We start from the raw sequence: 16,129 nt of genomic DNA, 5'->3' as shown, positions 1-16,129 counted from the left end.
AAGGGCTGATCGATGGACGGCGTATCCGCAGTTGGCCAAAACATGCAATTGAATACCTTTCAGATGAGCAGGTAGTTCCAAGGAAACCTTCATGGCTTTGAACGATTCGATCAGATCAGAACCTGTTGGAATAATTTCATGGAATGAGTCTGAGTTGCATTTTGACAAAAAGGACAAATTCTCTATAGAAACATGTCCTGTACCTTCTTCCCCCATTGCTTTCAGCAACTCCTCCAGTTTGGGGAGCAGGTGGTGCATTTTCACGAAGCATTTCCATATCAGTTTACGGACCTGCGGCTCTTTCTCAGTCACCAGGTTGAGGAGAAGTGTGGAACCGGCCGCACGGCTTCCTCTCTTCGTGCGTTTGATGACTCGCTGTGAAGAGCCATGGGGACAAGTAGTTATAGAGCTGTACAACACGGAAACAGAACCCTCGGCTAACCTTGGCGATGGATTTACTGGAGTCACAGTGCCTTAAGTGGTAGAGTGATAAAGCAATATATTACTGGGAGACAGGCTATTCAGCCCACATTGTCCATGCCAACCACGTTACAATTGTAAGCCAGGGCCATTTGCCTGCATTTGGCCTACAGCCCCGTAAGCCCCTCCTATCCACTCATCGGTCTGAATGTACTTTGATACCCCTAATGTTATCCGCTTTTCCAGCTTCCTCTGGCATTGTGTTCCAGATATGGGCTGCTCTCCAAGTAAACCTGTTGTTCCCAGATCCCACCTACATTTCTCCCATCTCCCCTCAAGCCTGCCCCCTCCAGTTTGTGGATCACCACTGCTGTGCGGGATATTCTTTGTGACTGCGCCGTACTGAGTTGTAATTACAGAGAGCAGCACAGCACAAGAATGGACCCTTCGGCCCACAATATTTGTGCAGGAAAACATTTGAGTATCAGCTGAAGTTACCCACTCATCCAATCCTCTCCCTACCTTGTACTCTTGCTCACTGAAATATCTCTCGTATGCTAGAACGAAGACGACATTCTCCACCGCCTCTTGAATCGCCGCTTCCAGCCTCTGGCGGTAATGATTTGTCAAATCCAGCAGCTGCGAACCATCACACCTTTCCAGGAGCTCCATCATCGAAGACATTGGAGGAGCTGTGATGAATCAAAATAATGGAATTATCAAGTGTTGTCTGTTTTCCTCCACCCATAGCTGTCACCACCCCCACTCTGCTAAAAGGCAGACCACATGACGGAGATGAAACGCTCCGATCAGCGGGTTGCTGTCAGGCCACGAGCCGGATCTACCCGCACCCTGTACGGAGGGAGGGAGCCCCGGCTGTGATCCTCGACCTGCCCTGACAATGGTCCCCAGGCTGTTGCTGTAACTTATTCCCTGCAGCATCTAAACAATGCGCTAACTCACAACAATTGTCCCTCTCCCACTGTTCAATCCCACGGGTGCATTCTCTTCTTGATTCTGGATGGACACAATGTCAACACCTTTTGACAGAATACACCGTTGCGACATTAAACGCAACTTATTCTCACACTTTAGCTTTAGCATTCAGAGTTCAGAGGCACAGTATGCAAACAGGCCCTTCGGCCCAGCGAGTCCATGCCAATCATCAATCCATCACCCGCTCACACTAGTTTTATGTTATCTCACGTTCTGCATATCAGGGGCACATTTACAGAGGGCAATTGATGTTCATGCCAGCATGCCATAGGGATGTGCGAGGAAACACACGCTGTCATAGGAAAAACATGCAAACTCCACACAAACAGTGCCCGTGGTTAGAATCGAACCCGAGTCTCCGGAGCCGTGAGCCAGTGGTTCTACCAGCTGCACTACTGTGCCCACACTTATTATTGTCACATGTACTGAGAAACTGTGAAAATATTGTGTTTGCATGCTGTCCAATCTAATCAGGTAATACTATACATAAATACGGCCAAGCCAAGCACAAGTACAGCAGGTAGAGTGAAGAGAGTGCTGAATATAGTTTTCTCAGCATGTAGCGATACAGTTTCAGAGAAAACATCCAACGTCCACAATGAAATAGTTGGTAAAAATAAGGACTGTGTCCCCACACAGGCCACAACTCACCAATGGAAGGATCTTTCAGTAGACTGATAACATCATAATAAGAATGCACAAGATTCACAGCAACGTGGTTCTATACATTCAGAACCCGTTTACTGAGAACACATAGAAACATAGAAAATAGGTGCAGGAGTAGGCCATTTGGCCCTTCGAGCCTGCACCACCATTCAATATGATCATGGCTGATAATCCAACTCAGTATCCCGTACCTGCCTTTTCTCCATACCCTCTGATCCCCTTAGCCACAAGGGCCACATCTAACTCCCTCTTAAATATAGCCAATGAACTGGCCTCGACTACCCTCTGTGACAGAGAGTTCCAGAGATTCACCACTCTCTGTGTGAAAAAGGTTCTTGTCATCTCGGTTTTAAAGGATTTCCCCCTTATCCTTAAGCTGTGACCCCTTGTCCTGTTTCATCTCTAACCATCTGACAATCAACACCCCCTCACCACCTCATCCATATCCAACTTTCCTGTGCCAGGCTCCCACCACTTTCCGCATTCTCTCCCCAACTACAATCAACCCGTTCGGGTTCAGGCCTATTTTGACCATCCTAATTCCTTAGTTCTCTCTCATTTCCCCATTAAACCTCTAACAACTCACTGGGAGTAGCTTCCCATCCCTGACAAACATTCACTTATTTTCCCTCATCAGACCTTCAACATCCTTTGTCCACCAAGGCTCTCAAAACTTAACTTCTTTGCTTCTTCCACTAACTGACACGCTGAGTCTGAACAGTTCTCTCACTTATAAAAACCTCTAATCATCACATGTTCGTTCCCCTCTAGTAGCTGCTCCCAGACAGTTTTTATACCCAACAAATGACCCTAATGCAGACAGACCTGCCCTATCATTCCTGTACTCTCTCCGGCTCAGGTCTCTTGGCCTTCCGTTGATTCCCTATTCCCTCTCCCCGTGTGTACTGCAGGTCAGGCAATCTGATCCGGTCACATTGTTGGCAGGGGCGGAAAACCTGGGGGGGCCAGAGGGGACACGTCCCCCCCCCCCATGTTTTGAGAGGTGGGGGACACCCACCCCCCCCCCCCCAGGTTTTTGTAATCCGATTTTAAAATCGCCGCTTTCCGCGAGGCAGTTGGGGTGGGACTGAGGATAGAGCGTGGCGATTGGAGGAGGGAGACGTGGCACAGACCTGCGCCTCATCCGCAGGCAGGATCGATCCAAGCCGGGTCTCCGGCGCTGTCCCGAGCGCCCCCCCACCCCACGGATGGCCAGAGAGGTCGGCAGTCAGACACAAGATGTACCCCCAGGCCCACAGCCAGCACAGATAAACAGCCCTAAACCCAGCTCAACTCTGCCTGTCCTGCCAGGTGAACCTGCCTGGACTTGCGGGAAATATGGAAATATGGCCAGCGCGGAGAAGCAGCGCTGATGTCCCATCAGTCCAGTCAGGGCTGTAGTTAACCCGGCGAGACAGGCAGAGTTGAGCTGCATTTAGCGCTGGATTGAGCCTCCGAAGCCTCGCGCGTGTGAGTGTGCCGCCAAAAAATTGTGTACCCCGTTCCCTCCATGTTTTGATAGCGAGTTCTGCTCTTGATTGTTGGGACATTTATATAGGTATGTTGCAAAGCCTACCTGAAGCGTCGCTGAAAATCTGTCCCAGCCCCTGTGCGCGATTTTGGCGCCGTTTAGAGGGGGGCGGGTTTAAAACGCGATTTTCTCTAGGCTGTTCAAATCGAAGATGTTCAGCCTAGTTAATTATTAACGAAAAATCGCTGGAAGACCCCGTCGCAAAAGCTATTATTAGTTTTAAAGGCCTCGTATAATAGTTATAGTAGTTTAAAAATCAACCTCTAAACCCGTGAACACCAGCAACCGCAGGGTCTCATAAAGCAAATAGCAGAAGGTAGGCTGTATATTTTTACATTAAAAAGGGCTTCTAAAGATCCCTTTATACAAAGTTTAATATTGCGAGTAGCTCATTTTGGGCCCATTATATCCCGCAGTATTTTTTTCGGCATTTGAGGGCACAAATCTACCGCAATGTGAACGTTCTAAACCAGCGCGTTCCACAGGATCCCACTGAAAAGCTGATTTAAATGGACTTTAATTTACAGCAATTGAACACTAAATTCCTTCCATTTGGTCTATAAATTAATGTAAATGAGATTTTAAAATCATGTTTTATTGTGAATTATTTGTGAATATTATTTGGACATTTAGGCTATTTAAAAATGTTAATCATTTATTAAGAAATGTTTAGATCTAGTAATTGAAGTCTGAAATTAGCTACAATTAGGTAACTAACTAATTATATGCTTTAATTTCAGGTCATCCAAGTAAGATAATTTTATATTTGTTTCAGAATGCTTCAATCTATGATAACTGAAAATTTCATTCAGTTCTCTTAATTTTTAAGAAAGTTATGGGCTTTTGACTGTTCACGATCACAGCTTTTTTGTTATGTCCATAGAAAATCAATAGAGAACAAGATGCTAATTTCCCAGTATGAAAATGGCCATAACTTTTTAAATACTTGAGATATGAAAGTGAATTAGGTGTCAAATTAAACGTATTTTTATGCTTTATCTGATGCGATAAATTGCAGACTTGATTTTTAAAATCTCAAAATTTTGTAACGTTGCTAATTTATATCTGACGTAATTCTACAACACACCGTCGTCTGTCCACGTTGTCGAGGCCACTGGATCTCCTCCCTGGTCCGCTCCATCAGCCATGGTGGTGACTGCCGTTCACACGTCCCGCTGCTCTGTAATAAACAGATTAAAAGCTGGTATTAGACAACAATTACAAGGAGCAGGACAACACTTTCAGCTGATGACATCACACGCTGTACAGCGTGTAGGAAAGAACTGCAGATGTTGGTTTAAATCACAGATAGACACAAAATGCTGGAGTAACTCAGCGGAACAAGCAGCACCTCTGGAGAGAAGGTGTTTTTTTTAAACGGGTGACGTTTCAGGTCAAGACCCTTCTTCAGACTGATTCAGTCCAACACATGCTTGTCTTATCAATAAATCAAACCCCTAAATTAATGGAACAAATATACATTGGAGACGGCACTAATGGCAAAGTATCTTTGCAGGAAATAAGATGGGGGAACATGCAGTCTATGTAGCTCTGGAAATTAGGTTTATTTGGAACAATACATGAACATATTAGGAGCAGGAATACGACACTTGGCCTCTTGAGTTTGATATGCCTTTTTGTAAGGTTGCAAGGGGTGGGGCATTCTGAGGAAGTGTTAGAGTGGGGCATTCTGAAACCTTGGGGAGATGTTGTATAGAAACATAGAAAATAGGTGCAGGAGGAGGCCATTCGGCCCTTCGAGCCAGCACCGCCATTCATTGTGATCATGGCTGATCGTCCCCAATCAATACCCCGTGCCTGCCTTCTCCCCATATCCCTTGACTCCACTAGCCCCTAGAGCTCTACCTAACTCTCTCTTAAATCCATCCAGTGACTTGGCCTCCACTGCCCTCTGTGGCAGGGAATTCCACAGATTCACAACTCTCTGGGTGGAAAAGTTTCTCCTCATCTCAGTCTTAAATGACCTCCCCTTTATTCTAAGACTGTGGCCCCTGGTTCTGGACTCGCCCAACATTGGGAACATATTTCTGCATCTAGCTCGTCCAGTCCTTTTATAATTTTATATGTTTCTATAAGAACCCCCTCATCTTTCTAAACTCCAGCAAATACAAGCCTAGTCTTTTCAATCTTTCCTCATATGACAGTCCCGCCATCCCAGAGATCAATCTCGTGAACCTACGCTGCACTGCCTCAATCACAAGGATGTCCTTCCTCAAATTAGGAGACCAAAACTGTACTCAATACTCCAGATGTGGTCTCACCAGAGCCCTGTACAACTGCAGAAGAACCTCTCTACCCCTATACTGAAACCAAGACCAAAGAGATGGTGGTTAAGTTTGGCAGGTCCAAGCTCCCCCTTCAGCCGGTTAACACTGCAGGGATGGACATTGAGGTGGTGCAGACATATAAATATCTGGGAGTGCACCTTGATAACAAACTGTGTGTAATATGTGCTTTAAGAATTTCACTGTACAGTTACATATTGGACTACTGAACTGTTGAACAAACATCAGTTCCTCTCAGCACTCAGCTCTCCAACTGATTCATCCTCAACAAACAGGGATTATCCTTTGTTATCTTGCAGACATTCTCTATTATCATAGCTGAAAGATACAATTCTGCATTAAACGGTCCTGAACTATCCCAGCTGTGGACAGGTGATCTCTCCCTACCTTTAAACAACCTCTAGCATCTAAATCAAACGTATTTGGTTATCTAACCGCTGTGTGTGACCTGGCCAAGTACAAATGACTAGCATTTGTTACCTGTGTAATAAAGACTATGTGTATTTACGTTATTGATTAAATTAGTGAATGCAGAAAACAGTGGAAGTGCAATGTTGGATGATCCATTATCAGAGCTGGGACTGTAATCAAATGCTGATCAAACTGCTGAGTGTTTCCAGCAAGTTTCTCTTTTTCATTCAGATCTTCTGGAAGAGCAATATTTTTTTTAAATTCCATGCCGAAAAAAACAGTTGTGAAAGTCACACGTCATCCTACAGTGGTCAATAGATTTGTGCAAATGTCATATTTCAACTCACATACCCAATAGTCAGTCCCAACTCATTTGAATAATGAAATGAGAACTGACATGTACAAAACGCATTCTGTGTTGCAAATCTGAAATCCTCAAAGTATCCTTTCCTTTTACTATCATTCTGCTGCAACTTCTCCTGGGATCACTCAGTCCCTCGGCCTACTCAACATAAATGTTCACGCATGTAGTACATCCGTCAAAGAGAATGCCTACAAGTCCTTGGTCAGGCTCAAATTGGTGTATTGTGGAGCCGTAATGGATCCCTTCAACAACAACAAGATCACCCTGGAGAAAGTACAACGCCGGGCAGCCCGCGTTGTATGTAACGACCACAAGCACAAATCAAGCCTGAATAATATGCCGACTTCTCTCGGATGGGATACCCTAGAGCTCCGCAGAATCGGGCTAAATGTTATTGCAATTTACAAGGAGATTCACAAAATCACACCATCAAACCTCCCGTTATCCCAGAGCACCAACTGCCATGAAACAAGACAAAATAACGGTCCCTACATCATCGACTGGTTAAATTTCAATAAACTTTAGTACCAATATTCCCTTTACCCAAGGACAATAAGGGAATGGACCCAATACATGTGCTGCGCCCGATAACCACTGATGAGGTGTTTGCGCACTAATCAACTAGAACCAGAACCAGTCTTATCTGTGACCACAGGGCGAAAAAAATGTGCAACTCTCCGTACAGCCGGTTCAGAAAGGCCTTTGGTAATTGAGGAAGTTTTATCAGCAAAAATATCTGAAAGTGGACATAACAAGCTGACGGTTTCATTATGAAATAGTTCCCATTTAGTAAGTGTAAAACAAACTGGGACATTTACTTTGACTCCAGCAGACTGCTCAGCTCATTCAACACATCAAGTGTTGGTTACAACTTTATACAAGTGTGTGTGTGATGGATGTGCAGCATTAATCTACACCAACACATCCAATGACAAAACGCAGCAGCAGCTGTTGCTCAACATGACTTTTCTGCTTCAAACTATCACTGGGACACATTTACTCACAACAATACATTCAATGTGTTGCTGACAGACAAGAGAAAATCACATTCAATGGGGGAATTTAACCCAAGTCTCTCCCCGAGTTTAGACCCGTCTACTGGAGAGCGGCAGACAAAATACTCACCAATGGATGGATGTCAATCTGCTGTCCTCGCTCGTACACAAAAATGCTGGAGACACTCAGCGGGTGCAGCAGCATCTATGGAGCGAAGGAAATAGGCAACGTTTCGGGGTCCCTGCTGTCGTCGCTCCCCACAGCGGCCCGGCTTCCGACAGCGGGACCCCGCTCCCCCAGCCTGGACAGTGGAGCTCCTCTCCTCTCTCTCCTCTCTCCTCTGCCCCAGCCCGTGGACTCCCTCTCTTCTCTTCTCTTCTCTTCTCTGTTCACCCGCCGCTGCAACAGGTCGGTCGGCAGGAAGGAAGCGACGCCCATCCGGTGACTTGCCAGCTTGTGCACATGCGCACTGCGTCATCATGGCAGGAAGGAAATTAAACAAACCCACAGATGCTGCAGGTCTAAACTCAAACCCACAGATGCTGCAGGTCTAAACTCAAACCCACAGATGCTGCAGGTCTAAACTCAAACCGGATAACACAACCTCAAGTTCCCATTTAGGTTACACACCACCTTCTAGTTTAAAATATCGATGAGTCCAAATGGTGAACTCTCTCCCCCAACAGATCCTGCCACACATGTCATGGGTGGAATTGGCTGCTCACAACTTCTGCTCAAATAAAACAAATGCTGTTCCGACACGTAAACACAACTCAAACATTAACCTCACATTTCTAATTCCAAGTAAGGTTACAATTGGCAAAGTCACGGGGTGTTAGGTGGTTAATTGGAATAAGTCTGGAAATTATTAACTGTATTTGGAACTTTGATAAATGATTGGAAAGGCTAAATTTCACGAGAGCATCAATTGAGGTGTATAGAGTAATGAGATGAGGGATGAAAGGAGGAGGAGCAGTTTAGCACGGTGATACAGGAATTAGCTGAAAGATTGTAGACCTGGTGAAACGTTTCTCCCACCACAGGATCAGTACAGATCTGGAACTCATAGAAACATAGAAAATAGGTGCAGGAGTAGAGGCCATTCGGCCCTTCGAGCCATTCAATATGATCATGGCTGATCATCCAACTCAGTATCCTGTACCTGCCTTCTCTCCATACCCCCTGACCCCTTTAGCCACAAGGGCCACATCTAACTCCCTCTTGAATATAGCCAATGAACTGTGGCCTCAACTACCTTCTGTGGCAGAGAATTCCACAGCTAAAATTACCTTTGAAGAAACGTATACACTACAATGTGTGCTTGAAGACTGGTTACCAGAAGGTGGGATCTGACCGATGAACTCTTGCACAACCGACAAAGACACTGTGGGTCGAATAATTGGCTTCCTCTGTCCTCAATGTATTGAAACCGCAAATGACCAACGGTAACTGGGGGATGGAGGTACCACTGGTAGACACAGTGATGAAGACAGGAATCCCAAGCACATTTACACTGGGTGGAGCTGGGCATCCCTGCATTGTTCCACCGTTCCTCAGAGTCAGAATCAAGCCACCCCAGAAACACAGCGACCACCACCCCAGTCACAGATACTGACCCCTAGATCTGGACTCTTCACTCAGGGGAATAACCAGGAGTCAAGAGTGTTAAATTCTCACATGCACAATGGGACAATTAAATACTTACATGCAGCATAACATGACACCCGGCATACATCCAATCTATGGACATTTCATTCAGGTCACCCCTCATTCCTCTAAACACTAAAGAACAGAGGCTGAGCATCGGTCTCGCTACACACGGCAACACCAGTCTGATGAAACTTGATGCAATATTATTCCTTATTTATGTTAATAAATGCTATCTAATACTGATGCTTCTACAGCAAGGCACCATGTTAATTGTATAATAGTACAAAAACATTCACACAATACAGCATTGCTGCTTCATTGTCTGCTGGCGAGGATGGCCTCACATTTCCCACAGTCACCCCATCTGGCACCATGCTGTCACCCACACACCCTGTCCCCACCCTGCTGAGCCCTCTCGACACCCCATCCTCCCTCTCCTGAACCCTCTCCTCACCCTCCACACCCCATCCTCACCCTCCACACCCCATCCTCACCCTCCACACCCCATCCTCACCCTCCACACCCCATCCTACTGAACCCTCTCTGTGTCCTCCACATCCCAAACCCTCTGTGCACCCTCCACATCCCTTCCGAACCCTCTCTGCACCCTCACCCCTCTCTCCCAGACCCTCTCTGCACCCTACAAACCCCGTCCCCACCCTCACGAACCCTCTCTGCACCCTCCACACCCCATCAAACAGTGGGCGGCCTAGACAGAGTGGATGTGGAGAGGATGTTTCCACCAGTGGGAGAGTCTAGGACCAGAGGGCACAGCCTCAGAATGAAAGGTTGTACCTTTAGAATGGAGATGATGAGGAATTTCTTGAGCTGGAGGGTGGTGAATCTGTGGGATTTATTGCCGCAGACGGCTGTCATTAGGTATTTTTAAGGCGGAGGTTGACAGATTCTTCATTCGTACGGGTGTCAGGGTTATGGGGAGAAGGCAGGAGAATGGGGTTGAGAGAGAGAGATAGATCAGCCGTGATTGAGTCTAAGAAAAAAATCATCGTCTATATCTCTCGTTTCCCTTATCCGTAACCAGACTGAAGAAGGGTCTCGACCCGAAACGTCACCCATTCCTTCTCTCCAGAGATACTGCCTGTCCCGCTGAGTTACTCCAGCTTTTTGAGTCTAACCATGAGTGAATGGCGGAGTAGACTAGATGGGCCGACTGGCCTCATTCTGCTGCTCCCCACGGCAGACCCCTCTCTGCTCGGTGATGCATAAACTCGGGGCTTCACCGGGCAGCTGTGGCCGCAGGAACCCCTTCACTGATGAGCGGGGACCCGGTTGACAAACGGCGCCACTCTCCCCGGGGATTCACGGTGGCGCAGCTGTAGAGTTGCTGCCTTACAGCAAAATGCAGCGCTGGTGACCCGGGTTCGATCCCGACAACGGGCGCTGTCTGTACGGAGTTTGCACGTTGTCCCCGTGACCTGCGTGGGTTTTCTCCCAGATCTCCGCTTACCACCCACATTCCAAAGACGTGCAGGTTTGCAGGTGAATTGGCTTGGTGAATGTCAACATTGTCCCTAGTGGGTGTAGGATACGTTTGTGACATCCAGTGGTGGTGATTATAGGCAAAGATACAGAGACAGAGCAACAGACACGTGCTGTATCCCCTCTCCACCCCCCTCCTCCTACTCTCTCCTCTCTCCCCACCCCCCCTTCTACTCTCCCCCTCCCCCCTTCTGCCCTCCTCTCCCCCCCTTCTCCCTCTCCCCTCCCCCCCAATCTCCCCTCCCTCCCCCCTTCCTCTCCCCCCTCCCCTCAACCATCTCCTCTCCCCCTCCCCTCTCCACCCCTCTCCTCTTCCCCTCCCCCCTTCCTCTCTCCTCAACAGAAAATACCATATTCAGGACCGAATAACATCGACAGCCAACAATAATATTTCCTCACCTTTCTTTGTTATTGGGGAAGCTGAAGAAAGACAGATAGGGTGGATTACAGCAGTTTACAGCAGAACAGTGAGCTGTAGATGTAGTGGACCGACACCATGACAATATCGAGGCTGTCCTTCAAAATGGCGGCTACAGTCGACCCCCCGACTTGGCGGGAAGAGGCAGCGCGCGGGGACGTCGGCGGCGGCGGCAGCCAATGGGATGCATGGGGGGGGGGGGGGGAACAGCGCGTGGGGCCCCGCAAAGGTGCTCGCTCCCGTCCAGCGCCAACTGTCGATGCCCCCCCCCCCACACACACACACAACTGTCGACGCTCGCGCCCCCCCCACACACACAACTGTCGACGCCCGCGCGCTCGGTCACTGGGAGTTAGTTCCTTCTCCACGACCGACCTTCACATTCCCGCTGGAAATGGGTTGAATAAACACAGGTGGGAAGTTTAAATCATCGTGAATGACAACAACGTGTAGTAGACACACAGACAGACAGAGGTTGTTAGTTGTTAGTTCAGGTTGTTAGGATGGGACAGAGTGGGAGGAGAGATGGAGAGAGAGAAAAAGAGAAAAAGAGGAGGAGAGAACAATGTGTAGCAGACAGATCGGGCGGGCGAGGGGCCAGGTGTGAAGTTTAAATCCCCCCTCCTCACCTCTGAACATTAATAGCCCATTATTATCTGTTATTTCCACTTTTTATCAGTTTATTTATTCATGTGTGTATTTACGTATATAATGGTATATGGACACACTGATCTGTTCTGTATTCATGCCGACTATGTTCTGTTGTGCTGAAGCAAAGCAAGAATTTCATTGTCCTGTCAGGGACACATGAATCTCTCACTCCCTCTCTGTCTCCCTCTCCACTCTCTCCTCTATCTCCCCTCCTTGCCCCTCGCTCAGACATGCCTCTCCTCTCCCCTCTCTCTCCCACCGTCCCTTGCCCCCGTCTCTCTCTCCTCTCCCCCTCCCTCTCCCCCTCCCTCTCCCCCCTTCTCTCTCCCCCTCCCTCTCTCACCCTTCCCTCTCTCTCTTCCCCACTCCCTCTTTCCCCCTCCCTTCTCCCCCCCTTCTCTCTCCCCCTTCCATCTCTCTCTCCCCCCTTCTCTCTGTCTCTCCCCCTCTGTCTCTTCCCCCCTCTCCTCTCCCCCCCCCTCTTTCACCCTCCCTCTTTCCCCCCCCTCTCTTTCTCCCCCCCCTCTCTTTCTCCCCCCCCCCCTCTCTCTTCCCCCCCCTCTCTCTCTTTCACCCCTCTATCCCTCTCCCCCCCTCTCTGCCCCTCGAGATAGGGCGGGGATAGGGTAAAAGCAGCCAATGAACAATATTAATATTTCATTAGACTCTCTTCACTCTACCTGCTGTACTTGTGCTTGGCTTGGCCGTATTTATGTATAGTATTACCTGATTAGATTGGACAGCATGTAAACAAATTATTGTCACTGTTTCTCAGTCCATGTGACAATAATAAGTGTGGGCACAGTAGTGCAACTGGTAGAACCACTGGCTCACGGCTCCGGAGACTCGGGTTCGAATCTAACCACGGCCACTGTTTGTGTGGAGTTTGCATGTTTTTCCTATGACAGTGTGTGTTTCCTCCCACATCCATATGGCATGCTGGCATGAACATCAATTGCCCTCTGTAAATGTGCCCCTAATATGCAGAACGTCAGATAACATAAAACTAGTGTGAGCGGGTGATGGATTGATTATTGGCATGGACTCGCTGGGCCGAAGGGCCTGTTTGCATACTGTGCCTCTGAACTCTGAATGCTAAAGCTAAAGTGTGAGAATAAGTTGAGTTTAATGTCGCAACAGTGTATTCTGTCAAAATGTGTCGCTGCCTCAAAAAGGCTGGCAGTATCATCAAAGACCCACACCATCCTGGCCACACACTCATCTCCCTGCTACCTTCAGGTAGCAGGTACAGGAGCCTGAAGACTGCAACATCCAGGTTCAGGAATAGCTACTTCCCCACAGCCATCAGGCTATTAAACCTGGCTCGGACAAACCTCTGATTATTATGAACCCATTTTCAGTTATTTGTACTTTATCAATTTATTTATTCATGTGTGTATATATTTATATTATGGTATATGGACACACTGATCTGTTTTGTAGTCAATGCCTACTATGTTCTGTGTGCTTAAGCAAAGCAAGAATTTCATTGTCCTATACAGGGACACATGACAATAAACTCACTTGAACTTGAACATTGTGTCCATCCAGAATCAAGAAGAGAATGCACCCGTGGGATTGAACAGTGGGAGAGGGACAATTGTTGTGAGTTAGCGCATTGTTTAGATGCCGCAGGGAATAAGTTACAGCAACAGCCTGGGGACCATTGTCAGGGCAAGTCGAGGATCACAGCCGGGTCTCCCTCCCTCCGTACAGGGTGCGGGTAGATCCGGCTCGTGGCCTGACAGCAACCCGCTGATCGGAGCGCCTCATCTCCGTCATGTGGTCTGCCTTTTAGCAGAGTGGGGGTGGTGACAGCTATGGATGGAGGAAAACAGACAACACTTGATAATTCCATTATTTTGATTCATCACAGCTCCTCCAATGTCTTCGATGATGGAGCTCCTGGAAAGGTGTGATGATTGGCAGCTGCTGGATTTGACAAATCATTACCGCCAGAGGCTGGAAGAGGCGGTGGAGAATGTCGTCTTTGTTCTAGCATACGAGAGATATTTCAGTGAGCAAGAGTACAAGGTAGGGAAAGAATTGGATGAGTGGGTAACTTCAGGTGATACTGAAATGTTTTCATGCACACATATTTTGGGCGGAAGGGTCCATTCTTGTGCTGTCCTGCTTGTAATGAGTCGAGTCGTACACACGTGAAGGTACAACACACGTTTATTAAAGTCCACTCACTCACAGCATTCATCTGCATGGTGTTACAGTAACTAGCAGCTACTCACACTCATTACCAATAAACATAATATTACATAGTGACCAAGCAAGAATACTATAAACATAGTAAACACAACTTGTTCCCCCGCAACGATGATTACACTGCGAGAGGCATAACTGAAGTCGGGTCGAGTTTACTAAAATGGCGGAAGTTCTGCTCCGTTGCGTACTACACGTCAGTCCATTGGAATTTGCAGGAGTGGTCTATCTTGCTCCGTTCTAGTATCTTTGCTAATTACTTAAGCAGACTTCTGATAATATGAACCGCATAGTAGGCGGAGCTTCTACTAACAAGCACTACAATTGGTTAGTAAGAAGTAACCAATCTACACTTCTCTCTCTAATTACAGCGCAGTCACAAAGAATATCCCGTAGAGCAGTTGACATTTAGAGCAGAGGATGCAATAGATGAGGTTGGAGGAGGTGCAGGTGAACCTCTGCCGCACCTGGAAAGACTGCTTGGGTCCTTGGATGGAGTCGAGGAGGGCGGTAAAGCGACAAGTGTAGCATCTCCTGCGGTTGCAAGGGAAAGTGCCCGGGGAGGGGGTGATTTGGGTGGGAAGGGACCAGGGAGTTACGGAGGGAGCCGTCTCTGCGGAAAGCAGACAGGGGAGGAGATGGGAAGATGTGGCCAGTGGTGGGATCCCGTTGGAGGTGGCGAAAATGTCGGAGGATTATCTGTTGTATGTGACGGCTGGTAGGGTGGAAGGCGAGGACAAGGGTGAATCTGCCCTTGTTACGAATGGGGGGTTGGGGAGTGAGAGCGGAGTTACGGGGTATAGAAGAGACCCTGGTTAGAGCCTCATCTATAGTAGAAGAGGGGAACCCCCGTTCCCTGAAGAATGAGGACATCTCCGATGCCCTGGTCTGGAATCCACCAGAGTCATGTTTAATCTTCTCTGCCAAATGGATACAGTTGTCACCATCAACCCGCAGCAAGAGCGGGGGCCGCTGATGATAAAGTCACATCTGGGATCCTGCAGGTTCCACCCCTCCGCTGTAATTCTCCCGTCCCCCACCGGAGGGCAGCACCGGATATCCGGCATCAGCAGCGCGTTCCCGGGTCACGTGACAGCGGGCAGGGTCGCCTCTGATGTCACCGCCCGGCCGGCCCGGGAAGCGTTGGGGTTTAAAGGGGAGGGCGGCTGTTTAAAGGGGAGGGCGGGGAATCGGCCAACAATATTCCGGTCCCCAGGGCGGTGACGTTTACACCCAGAGATGTTCACACGTCCACTCTCAGTCCGGGACTGCGTTTCTGCAGCGACCTCAGTTTCCCCTTCCCGGTCGCACTGAACTTATTCACCCTCAGGCTGAAACAGTCGAGGAATAAAGAGGAAATAAACAGATGAAACAACAGTGTCAATAACAGGGACTGGGGTTAATATTTCAACAACACTTATAGAACAAAATCACAGGAGAAAGAAGCCCGCGGATGGATGGATCCCCTGATATTTGATCACATTAAACATTAACACAAACACTCACCTGATCTGCTCCAGACTCGGGAGGTTCAGTATGAGGTGGCGGAGAGCGGGGACACATCGGTCTGTGAGGGAGTTGTCTGTCAGGTACAGCTTCGTCAGTGAGGGCTTTGTACTGAGAGTGGAGACGAGATCCTCGACTCCAGAATCTGTGAGACCGACACTGTCCAGCCTGGAGATGAGAGAGAGTGAGGGACACAGAGAGACAGGAGACGGTGCAAATCCCCAGTGTTTATCAGTGACACAATTACTGATCATATTAATGTTCAGTGTCAGACACCCAGTGAGTGTAAACACAATCTCTCACAGTCTGGGACTTACCCCAGTCTCTGTATTTTACAGTGCGGGTGCCTCAGGGCCGCAGACACCAGTTTCACTCCGGAATTTCCCCGTTTATTCCCACTTAGGTCCAGCCACGTCACCGTGTGGTTTGTACTGAGAGCGGAGACGAGATCCTCGGCTCCAGAATCTGTGAGACCGACACGTTGCAGCCTGGACATGAGA

At 48.1% G+C, this 16,129-nt stretch overlaps 1 protein-coding gene and 1 long non-coding RNA gene across 2 annotated transcripts in view; both read right to left on the bottom strand.

Moving 5' to 3' along the window:
- Positions 1-16,129, bottom strand: part of LOC116969382 (ribonuclease inhibitor-like) — a 133,404-nt gene that overhangs the window by 110,090 nt on the left and 7,185 nt on the right. The window lies entirely within an intron of this gene.
- LOC116969390 lies at positions 1,075-7,852 on the bottom strand. Its single transcript, XR_004410747.1, has 3 exons — positions 7,820-7,852; positions 4,701-4,793; positions 1,075-1,112 (listed from the first exon to the last, which is right to left on the bottom strand). It is a non-coding gene; the product is annotated as an uncharacterized LOC116969390 (long non-coding RNA).

Source organism: Amblyraja radiata, unplaced genomic scaffold (genome assembly GCF_010909765.2).
Source record: "Amblyraja radiata isolate CabotCenter1 unplaced genomic scaffold, sAmbRad1.1.pri S35, whole genome shotgun sequence".
NCBI classification, from domain to species: Eukaryota; Metazoa; Chordata; class Chondrichthyes; order Rajiformes; family Rajidae; genus Amblyraja; species Amblyraja radiata.
Note: the sequence above shows the minus strand (reverse complement) of the source record. Positions and strands in the feature narration are given on the sequence as shown.